Source organism: Tenrec ecaudatus, chromosome 11 (genome assembly GCF_050624435.1).
Source record: "Tenrec ecaudatus isolate mTenEca1 chromosome 11, mTenEca1.hap1, whole genome shotgun sequence".
Taxonomy (NCBI): Eukaryota; Metazoa; Chordata; class Mammalia; order Afrosoricida; family Tenrecidae; genus Tenrec; species Tenrec ecaudatus.
In genome coordinates, this window is record NC_134540.1 from 51267531 (window position 1) to 51278835 (window position 11305).

The 11305-nt window shown below is 52.5% G+C and overlaps 1 pseudogene; it reads left to right on the forward strand.

Moving 5' to 3' along the window:
• Nucleotides 1–8234: 8234 nt before the first annotated feature.
• Nucleotides 8235–10994, forward strand: LOC142460923 (tubulin-specific chaperone A pseudogene; annotated as a pseudogene).
• Nucleotides 10995–11305: the final 311 nt, after the last annotated feature.

The window sequence follows — 11305 nt, forward strand, 5'->3', positions numbered from 1 at the left end:
GTTTTCTGGGCCAAAGCCCAGGATATTTAAGCCTTACTGCAGTTGAGGTTCTTACTTCTCTCAACAAAAACCCAGCACGCACTCATTCACTCATTCCTCCATTCATTCCGTGACACTTGCTGCCCGCCACGCACTGTGTCAAGCATTTGATTGGTGCGAATTCGTTTACTCCTCACAGCAACCCTGAGAGTTTTGCTACCACTTTTATACCGAGGGAGCCTGAGGCACTGAGATTTTAAAGAACCAGCCCAGGTCAAACAGTGTGGGGCAGATCCAGGAGTCGCGCCTGGGACAAACCCCCAGAAGGCGAGCTCGTCCCTGGCATGTGTGACAAGGCAGGGAGCTGCACTTCTGGCTGACGGCCAGATTTGTCCCACAGAGCAGCTCTGACTTCCCACCAACTGGTGGGCACTGAAAGGCAGGGCATCTTTGCCGAGCCGAAAGGAAGTCGCTTCTGGATTCTGCCTGGGTGCTTTGGGCGTTTAGAGATTGGTTTCAAGTCTTCTTCAAGTTGGGGTTCTCATTGGAGGAAGGGTGCGCTTGTCTGCTCTGTGTTTAAAGCCATGTTTCCCGGGTGTGAGAGCTGACGCCCAGCGGGCCACCTATCGAATCTGCAAACCCAGGCTCAGGAGGACATCTGTCACTTGGCTGGACACAGCCTGTCACCTAGAACAAGTTACCTTCTGTGCCTCAGTTTCCTCATCTGGGAAATGGGTATTAGTGCTCTCCTTGTGGGATTGTGGAACTAGCGTGAGTCAAATGCACAAAGCCCTTCGAGTAGAATCCTCCCAGCACATGGTGGAAACCACACTATCAGTCTTGGCTGCCTCCTGTGTTACAGATGGAGGCGTTCCGACAAGGGAGGATTCTTGGAGGCATATGAACTGAACTTGAAAGGGCTCGAGGGAAGCCCTCAGTGAGGTAGGCTGACAAACAGCTGCAACGGTGGCCTCAAACACACCACCCGTCAGAGGTGGCTTGGGGCGGGGCAGCAGCTCAGGCAGTTATACATAGATGGTTCACTGAGGACCAGTGCAGCAGGAGCTTTCACAAAGGGGGTGAGAACCGTGACAGCCTGTGAGTCACCCCTGAACACCGCGGATAACAGCCCAACTAGAGCAGCAGAACCAGCGCACTTGTTTCACAAGCAGGCTCGAAGTCTTGATCCTGACTCCTTTGCCCCAATGGTTTGGATTAATAGTAGGAAGGAGCCAGGAGCTAAATGGAGGCAAGTGATGAGCTTTATTAACGGAGGTTCAGGAACTCCCAGCTGCACTGGAAGACCTAGCTAAGCCCTAGGATGGAAATGGCAGATTCTTACCCTTTTACCAAGCGATGACTGGTCATCCACTGGACTGGCCATTTTTGCAAATGGAAGTTGCAGAGGGCTGTAACGGGCAGAGGCCGGCACAGCCTGCCCTTCCTCCGTGAGGCGTGAACAAGAGCTCAGGACATCGGGCAGAACAGGGATGCAGTCAGCTCCCTGGCATGTTGTGGGGACCCTGTTGCCTCTGCGGGGTTGAACAGGGAAGCTAGGGCTTTGGGAAAGGCACCAGGTGGCCAGAATCGTTCTCTGCAGTGTCCTTAGACCAGCTCCTCCGGGCTGCCAGTGGCCCCCGGGGACACAGTGGGGACGTTAGTGAGTAGTCACTTAGCCTCACATCTAAAAAATATTAAGTGTGGACCTCCAGAGACCTCACTATGGCACGAAATGGCTCTTAGCCATCTTCAGAGATGATCAATTATCTCACCAATGATGCTGAAAGGCAAACTAAGGCATATGGAGGAGGAAATATTTGTGAAACAGGAAAACACTGTCCACATTCTAAAGAGCTCTCAAAATTCAATAATTAAGCCAGTTTGGGGAATAGTAAGCCAAAAAGGTAAACATGCACCTCATCCATCAAACACCTAGCGGGTAGCCAGTGAGCACAGCATCCCTAGGCGCCCAGTGTGCTCAGAGGGAGAGGAGGCAGGCCTGCACCACCCCGGGATCAGGTGCTGTGCAAACCGTTATAATACATACGAGTTTTTATTGGTTGATTTTCCCAAAGTAAATCAAGCCTTTCTTCCTTGTCTGTCCTGAAACCTGTTCAGCATCAGGTGGGTGGGTGGCTGCCCATGAGGTACATCGGTCCAGGTTCCCAACTAAAGGTTCAGTGTCTTCATAGACATCTGCTAGGATGACTAAATATTTAGAAATCTGGATGTTACCTAGAGCTGCCAACGTGCAGAGCAGCCAGGATGCACGCACCATGCCGGTCAGGCTGTGAAATGATAGCGGTGCATCAAGAAGCGGTTTGGTAGCTTCTTACCAAAGGGAACCTAGCTAGCCCGGTACAACCCAGTGACCCCACCCCTAGGCCTTTACCCCCAAGAGAAGAAAATGCACCTTCACGCAAAAGCATGTGCTCGGGTTTATAGCTGCTGTTAAAATTGCCAGAAACGGACGGCCTGGCTGCCCCTCAGTTGGGGACTGGCTTAAACGCTGCTTCGTTGTAGGACAGCGCTGACCAGGCAATGAAAAGGCAAAGCTACAACTTCCCGTGTAGACCTTCCGGACACCGATTGCGTTGGTGTGGCCTTCTGGACATGAACCCGGCTCAGTATTTGCCCAGAGGGTCGACTAGAAAGGGGGAGATTTGGGGTCCTAGAAACATGCCGTCTCCAAATTGTGGTGGAGACATGACTGTGCGAAAATGTGCTTTTTAAAGGTCAGTTTTACTGTTTATCACTTGACCTAAAAATCCAATAGGACAAAAGCTAGGTCACAAATGCACCCACTAGGGAAAGGAACCACCACCCGGCCACGCTGTCCAATGGGGGCAGCAGTGGGCACGAAGGTGATGGGTGAGAAGGGACGCCCGGTCCTTACAGAAAGAGCAGGTTTCAAAACCATGTTAATCGTCAGGCCCCATCTAGATCGAAACAAAACAAACCCTTATTCCTATGTGAATCCACAGGCAGGAAGAGGTTCAGAAATATCCAACTCCCCTTGGGGAGAGCATGAGGGAGACAAGACCAGGGAAAGTCTGTGTGTATTTTCTATAGTGAACACACATTTGTGACTGAAGGCATTTCAAGTACTACACACATGAAAATCGAGCTAACGAGAGACGGCCTTTAAAAACATTTCTTTTTTAGGTAAAAGCTTACTCTGCGAATTAGAGTCCCATTCAACAATTAATGTACACACTCTTCCATGACCTTGGCCACAGTCCCCATATGTGTGGGCACCCTCAGCGTTTCCGCCCCACCTGCCCATTTCCCTGCCCTTCCCTGCCCTCTCCTCTTTGCTTGTGGGTAGATATTAGCACTTGGTCAGCCTTGTAAAGGGGCACATTCCTTAGAGGGGTTATTTAGTTTATTGTTATTGATCTGTGCCTTTGAGTCAGTTCTGACAGCCGACTTAGGTACAGGGAACAAAACCCTGCCTGGCCCTGCACCGCCCTCAGTGGTCCTGATTGAGCTCAGTGTTGGGCCGCTGTGCCTTCCCCCCCTGCCTCCCCCCCTCGCCCCATTCCTGCCACCACCCCCCCTATGAAGGGGCTTCCTCTCTTTTGCTGGCTCTTCCCTAAGCATTGGGCCCTCCTCCAGGGGCTGGGCCCTCCTCAGTACACGCCAAAGGTAGGTGAGATTTCCAAGGGGCAGTCTAGCTGCAAATCTTGGCAGACAGATCTGTCTGTTCGGGAAATCCAGGGCACATCAGGCATGCCTTGCCAGCGCCCTGACTCAGAGCCATGGCCCTGCTGCAGGCTTCCTGATTCGCTGTCCAGCTCCAAGGATTGAAAGTGCCACCGCTGAAGGTGACCCAGGAGTGGCTTTGGGGCAAGAGAAACTGCTTTCTGGTGTAAAATAAAGCTGCTCCAAGAAACACAAAATTCTTCATTTCTGCTCCATTAGGTTTTAGTGCCGGAAAACACCTAAGTCTTGCCATTAGGAAAAGAACCTTTTCTTTAGGAACAAAATGTAGGAAAAACGGAGAGACTAGCTCATCCGGCGTTTATTGACTTTCCCTTTGCTGCGCCCTGGTCGCTGCAGAGAAAGCAAGATAGGTCACAGCTGTTGTGGGGGGCCTTGCCCCTCAGTCCCCAGGCCGTGGCCCCTTCCCTTGAACTTGGCTCCCGGCACCTTGAGAGCAGTTGGGCAGACATTGCCAGAGCCTGTGCCCCTTCAAGTTTGGGATTCATGTCCCAGATTACTCCCCAAGCTTTATATTCTCAGAAAATGAAGCAAAACTCTTAAAACGTTACCTGCCAGGACAGCCCCGGCGAGTGCAGCCTGAACCGGTCAGCTCTGGGTCTGAGTCGGTGCCCACCGCGTTTGCACGACTTCATCCCAACCGCAGAGCGGCAGTGGGCGCCCCTGGGAGCACCCGCCACTGGACCTTTTCCCAAGCGCACTGACAGGTGCTGCTGGACTCGGATGCAGCTGAGGAAGGCCAGAAAAGACAGCCAGGGTTATTTAAATAGCTTTTTTAAAACCCGTATTTCTAAATGGATTTCCTCGTGAAGGAAGAAAAAAAAATTTTTTTTTAATGTAGACCAAGGCCCCTGTGGTCTTACAGGACTCTACCTCCCTATGGGTGTAGAAAGCCTGATCTCTCTCCCGGGGCAAGGGGTCGTTTGGAACTGCTGACCACCCAGTGCGTAGCCACTACACCACCGGACTCCTCTGAGTGGGATCCACGGGCTGGCGGTGAGTTTGAGGCTTGGTTGTGTTGTGTGGTGTGTGTTTTTGTTTTGAGGCCAAGGCTGGGACATCATAAGTATGTCCAGCCCAACCAGGAACAAAACCGAGAATGTCAGGTTCCATCTTCCCCGCTGTCTCTAATCCTAGTTTCTGCTGCGTGGGAGAGGCAGCTGCTCATCCGAGGATCTGGGGAGGAGAGTGTTCTGAGACAAAGCACGGTGTTGGGCAGAGGCCGGGAAGCAGAAAAGAAAACCTTTGTAATAAATGGGCAGTGCCGTGTGTGAAACGGCGGACTGCTAACCATAAGGTTGGCAGTTCAAACCCACCAGCCACTCCTTGGGAGAAAGAGTTGCGTCTAGGGAAAACAGTGCTTCAGCCCTGGGCTGCTCTGGGAGTGGCACCCACTGGGAGCACTAAGTGTTTGGATTAGGTGGGAGGTGGCGGCGATGAGGCTGGGGTTCATCGCTGCGCAGCCGGTTGGCCCACCCTCAGCGGGAAGAGGGCTGCATTTGTCCTCCCCAGGCTCTGCACCTGCAGAGCTTGACACTGGCTCCCCACGGCTGACAGACTGGCAGGCACTCGACAGGCACGTGGGTCTGGGCACGCGTCCAGAGGCTCTACTCTGATAAGGCAAAGAGACCATTCTCTGTGTGACGCAGAGGTTGAGCCGGACCCCTGCTGCCGGTCCACTCTCGCTTGCTCCATCTCCCAGTCCTTTCTAAGAGCCAGCCTACTCCAGGCTCTCTCCATCACAAAGCAGGATGCCCTCGGCAGGAAGCTCCGGGCTTCGGGACAGGCCCTGGGGCTAAGGCCACAGGCAGGGGTCCACACTGCTGCTCTGTGCTGCCCTCTATGGGCTGACATCTATGCAGCGTGCTGTCCACCCCCAGCTGCTGCAGCGCACCCTGGTCTAGCCCACAGCCCACTACGGCATCAATTCGACATGGCTGCTCAGCTTGCCACAGCTGACTAACCCTCATCCTGGTTCTCCGCTCCGTATTTCCCAGAAGAATCTGATGGGTGCCCTTTGGAGTCAGGGGCCCACCCCAATCGAACTGAAAACCTCAAATTCACTGCCATCCAGTGGATTCCAACTCTCGGTGACCCTATAGGACAGGGTCGAATTGCCCCTGTGATTTTAAAAGACCTTAACCTGCAGTAAAAGCAAAAGTCATCCACACATACAATTTTAACATTCAATTATTAACCATTTGAAAATATTGCCACCCCTTACTGATGGGAGCGCCTGGCAGCCTAGTGGATTACACATCGGGCTGCTAACTGCAAGGTCAGCAGTTTAAAACCAGCCACACTGTGGGAGAGAGGTTAGACTGTCAGCCCCTGCAAAGAGTTAGTCTCAGAAACCTAACGTGGGCCTTCTAGCCGGTCCCCCAGGGGCGGGAGCTTTTCGGAGTGAGTGCTGACAGACTCACCTTTCAAAGACTTTTAACAGCTGTCCTGGCCCTTGACCTTTTCCTCGTGAGACGGTGGGGATTCGATGGCGCTGGAAATGACTACTCACATCAAACTGCTGAGTTGTGGCGATGTTCCAGGCTCTGTTGAACAAGCTCGTGGGGGGCACCACACCTCTTTCCAATCACCCCGCACACCCCAAGTGGCTGGCAGGTCACGTGGGGAAAGTTTGTAAAGGAAGGCTCAGTGTCTGCCGCACGGTATGTTCAAGGAAAGTTTAAGGATCAGTCTGCTCTCAGAGCTGCGCTCACTGAGTGATAGCAGCAACCTGCAGTTCACACCTGCATTTCCAGCCGCTTCCCAGGCAGGACACGGCCTGCCCTGGCCCGTGGTGATCACCCCCGAGCCAGGAGCGGCTCCCTCCTGGGCCACCATCAGGAGGTCTGTGAGCTGGGTCCAGTGGGCACCTTGAGTGCCTTCATCAGCGCTGCAGGACATGTGGGTCTGTGGTGGCCCACGGGGCTTGCATTAGGAAACTGCTCAGAAACAATCACCAGGCCTTTCTTCCTAGTCTGTCTCGTGAGAAAGTTCTGGCCACCGTGCTGCAATTTGAAGCGCTGGTGCTGGAACTGCCAACATCCCAGCAACACAAAAGCTACCACCGCACCACAGACAGGAGCTGGGGAAGGCAGAAAGCCAATGACGGCAGGGAACCGGAGACCTTGGACATCAGATGGTGAAGAATGGCCGCTGTCCTTATGAATCCGGAGTCCATAGTAGCCCCCGTTTGGGATAAAACAAAAGCCTGGCTTGAAAGCCCTGAAAGCTTGTTCTAACCACCTGGTTTAGAACATGGAGGGTCCCAGTGCCCCCGAGCCAGCTCGCCCATGACTCCTCCTGCTCCCCGGCCCCCACCAGAGGCCGGCCAGCCTGAGCACCCCACCTCTGGACCCAGGGTCCCGGAGGAGGCTGTCCTTGGGGTGACTGTCCCGAAACCAACTGTCTAGAGCAAAGTGCCCATCACACAAGAGAGGGATTGGCCTCTCCGAGCTGCGGGCCAGTCAGGTGGGGTTTTCAGTCCTCTGGTGACACAGGAAGTGGAAGGTGGCTATCCACTGGGAGAAAGCTGTGGAGGTCGCTCTGTACCGGTCACCCCACGGCGCATCTCCCTGTGTCCTGCAGGCCCTCTGGGAGGCCGAATCGAGCCCTGGAAAGGCGTGTGGTTGCTTCGCTGACAACAGGCCCGTGGTTGCCTTCCAGGACGGAACAGCCCCCTGAAGAGATGGGAAGAGCACTGGGAAAGCAGCACGTAGCTCAGACCGTGAGGCCCTGCCTGCTTTCGGGGCAGAGGGAAGAACATGCCAGGCCTCAGGTGCTGGCAGAAGGAGCGGCCTCTGTGCCCCAGAGAGCACCAATTCTGGCATGGACAAGCGCTCCCCGGTCCCTGACTCCACCCCACCCCACCCCACCCCATCGGCTCCCAGGAAGCCTGGACATGATGTTGCTTTGACGGTTATCAGTCGGTTTCTCATCCCTTGAGCCAGCGTGTGGTGAGATCTTGCTCCAGATAGTTCACCTTTCTTCGAGTGATGAAAAATAGCTCTTCGCTGCCTTCCGCCTTCGGCTGAAACAGGTCCAAGTGGAGGCTGTCATTGAGTCAAGTGGAGGCTGCACCCACGCAGGTTCTACTTTAGGGCTTGGAGAGGGTGGTTCAGCCACAGCTCGGGAAGACTGTTACCACGCTCATTGACACAGGGTTGACCAGCACCACTTGGGGGCAGGGGGACCCCCCTCAGGGCCTGTGGCTTGGGGCCGGGAAGGCTGGCGTTCCACCGGGGAGTCCAGTAGGTGTCGCGAGGGCTCTGGTGCAGACAGGCGCAGGTGTATTCCAGACGAAGCGGACTTCTGGGCGCCTCTGCACCCCCCAGGAGGCTGCCACATCCTCTTGGGAAAATGCTTGCCTCAGTCTCCCCAGGGTGCCTTATCCAGTCCACACCCAGCCTGCTGAGGGGCTCTGCAGGGCCTGGCCAGCCCAAGGCAGGCCGTCAGGTTATAGTGTCATCTTTGTGGACGCCCAATGGGGCAGTGGTGGTAGATTTTACCAGAGGACATCAGATAGGTGGCTTATGATGAGGAAGGCGTACGAATATTGGAAACTGCACCGGTGAGGGAAAGGCCGGGAATGTTCTCCATCACAGGGGACACCCGCTTGTTCTCTGAGGCTCGCCTGGGTTCTCCTGGGAGGCTTTCCTTGGGAATGTTATCCACTCTCGAAGCCCTGGTCCTGCTCCTCGTGACTTCTCTCTGTTCCCTAGACTCAAGGAAGCTGGAAACAGTATAGCGATTGAATCCCTCAAGGGAGCTGAAGCTGCCCTGGTTGCCCTGGTGTGAATGGAAGGGCTCTGGAGATGGACACAGAGCCCGAGGAAGGATGTGACCAGAACAATGGCTTCACACTTTGACTTTGGGGTTCATAAAAGTGCCTATGACTCTGAAACGACATTACTTCACTTACCCTTCTGCTGAGGGCAGCCAGTGTCGGGTCAGCCTGGGGCCACTTTTCAGAACAGCTCTGCAGTGATCTGTCAGAGGAAACCCGTAACTGCATCCATCAAACCTGCAAGAGTTTTGTCTTCCTGGCGCCTGACACAGGCCCTCTCTCGGGTACAGGAGATCCAGTAAAGGATGAAGAAACAGCTCTTTCCTCTAGAGCTGAGAGAGAAGAGAGTGGCGGGGAGACAGAGGGAAGGGATTATCCTGGGCTGAGAAGGCACTGAGAAAGCCTTGGCTTCCTTATGTACAGAGAAGTCTGGGGTCTCACAAATTACTATTTGGCCTGGCTCCTCTGTTGAGAGTTTAAGAGGAATTTAAAGACCTAACAAAATCAGACCACTGAAAGTCCCAGGTATCGTCTTCCAGTTTATTTCAGGTCTTTGAATTGAAAACACATGGAAACAATAGTCCAACACACTAAGCAGCATTTCCCAAAGTGGGTGGGGAGGGGCTGGAACCGTCCTGGAGGGCAGGCCTGCAGGAGCAGATTCCTACACTTTATCCTGGATTGTGGGCTGTCGGACAAAAGGTTTTCATTGCCAGAGGGAACATTGTGTTATTTTTTTCTTTCTTTATAAGATGTAAGGGGATCTATGTAAGAGTTCAGGAACCTTGGCCTCCACAGCCCTTGGATCAGAAGAACTCCATGGAGCCCAGCTGTCACTGCCAGCTGCTCTGAAACCGATCACAGTGGAAAGTCCTGGGTACAGCGGGAAGAGACGGGCACAGAACCCGAAATCATAAAATCCACCAGTCTGACTGGGCTGACATTGGTGGAAGCCCAGAACCTTAAGTCACCCTTCAAGCCGGGGGTTGAACTTACCCCTGTGACTCACACAATAAAGAAGCCTAATTCACAGTTTTAAAAAAATGTTTTGTTTTTTAAAAAAGAGGCCTAAATGGCAAACAACAATACCAGGGAAGTATGCATTCTCTAGACTAATCACCTCCCCAAGATCTGCAGGGCAGCATGGCCCGGGGAGCAAGGTTAGAAGTCAGGAGACCATAGTACAGACAGACGAACAGGAGGAACCAAGAACAAATGAGGGGGTGGGAGGAGTGCTGTTCTATCGTGAGGATTGTAATCAATATGACACATGGAAATGAGAATGGAAAACTGATTCGCTCAATGAATTGTCGCCCAAATCACAATAAAAGTTAATAAGGAAAGAGAGGTGGCAGAGAGTCAAGAAGCTTATTAATTATTAGCCGAAAAGTTGGCAAGCTGATGCTTCCCACAGCTGTGGGCTCCTGTCTGAGGATCAAATGAACCAATACTTGTAGCACAAAGTAGGGCCCAACCGGTGAACATCACTGGTATCACCCAAGTCGCCCTGGTAGCACCGTGGTTTAGTACTCAGTGGTTCACCAAGAGGTTGGCAGTTCAAACCCATCCAGAGTCATGATGCATTCATGCCTGATATCCATGCAGCTTCTACAGCTGGTATCTTGATAGTTTGGAAATTCGAAGTGAACATCTGTGAAGAGCCAGGTTTCCATAAACTCAGGGGATTACCAATCTTCCAACACCAGTTTACTCCCCACCCCTCACCTCAAATATCCATGCAATGAACTTTCTCTAATTTTAAAGAAGATTTTTCATAATGAAACAGATTTATTTCTACCTACTCAAGGTCATATTTTTACTCTACATCTTCTCTCTCAGGCTTTATATATGTTCAAGTGCCCGGTTGGTTGCTGGTTGCCCGATCCTATTTTTCTTTACTTCAGGGTCTTATTCTAAAATCAGCTCCCCCATGAAGGAATCGATTTCAACCCTCTCAACTTTGAAGGCTCCTTTTACAATGACAGATGCCCACAGATACTGCTATCAGAGTGCTGATGTGCAGTTAAAGATCAACTGGGACACCTCTCCCTGCCGGCTCTCTCTCCAGAACATGACTCTTTCTTGTCATTGTGTGTTTCCTTTCTCAAGAGCTTTCAGGTGGTACCGCCTCCTCTCCCTCCACGGTGACCCCGCTCCCCGCCCCGCCTTCCCGCAGCGCTCTACGGACCACGCGGATCCTCGAGTGAGGCAGATCAAGATCAAAACCGGCGTCGTGAGCGATTGGTCAAAGAAAAAGTGATGTATGAAAAAAGAGGCAAAACAACAAGAAGGAAAGATTGAAAAAAATGAAGGCTGAAGATGGTGATAATTATGCCATGAAGAAGCAGACTTGCAAGAGTCCCGGCTGATGATCCCAGATCGCCAGCGCAGGTTGGAAGCCGCATTTGCCGGTCTTCTGCAGCTACTAGAAAGTGGCAAAGACCTGGGAGAAGCTGAAGAATTTAAAGAGGCACGTTTAGCCCTGGACTCTGCAACGTTAGAAGCCTGACATTTTTCTGCAGGGAGTTTTTGCCTTACATTCTGAGATCCATTGCACGGTTTGTTACTGTGTTACGTTCCAGTAGAATGAAAATGTGATTCTTTTTATGCAGTTGAATATATTTTGTTGGCCAATTTAAGGCATCAAATAAATCAGTTCGTCTAAAAAAAAAAGAGAAACTTTCAAGTTCTCGGTAACACTAAGAATGCCTTAGAGTCTCAAATTTCTCCAGCCCAGGCCATTTGATGGTGGCATTTGCTCCCTGCCAGTCACACTGGGCTTCCCTTGGCTTACTCTCCTGGGCTGGCTAGACGACTGGG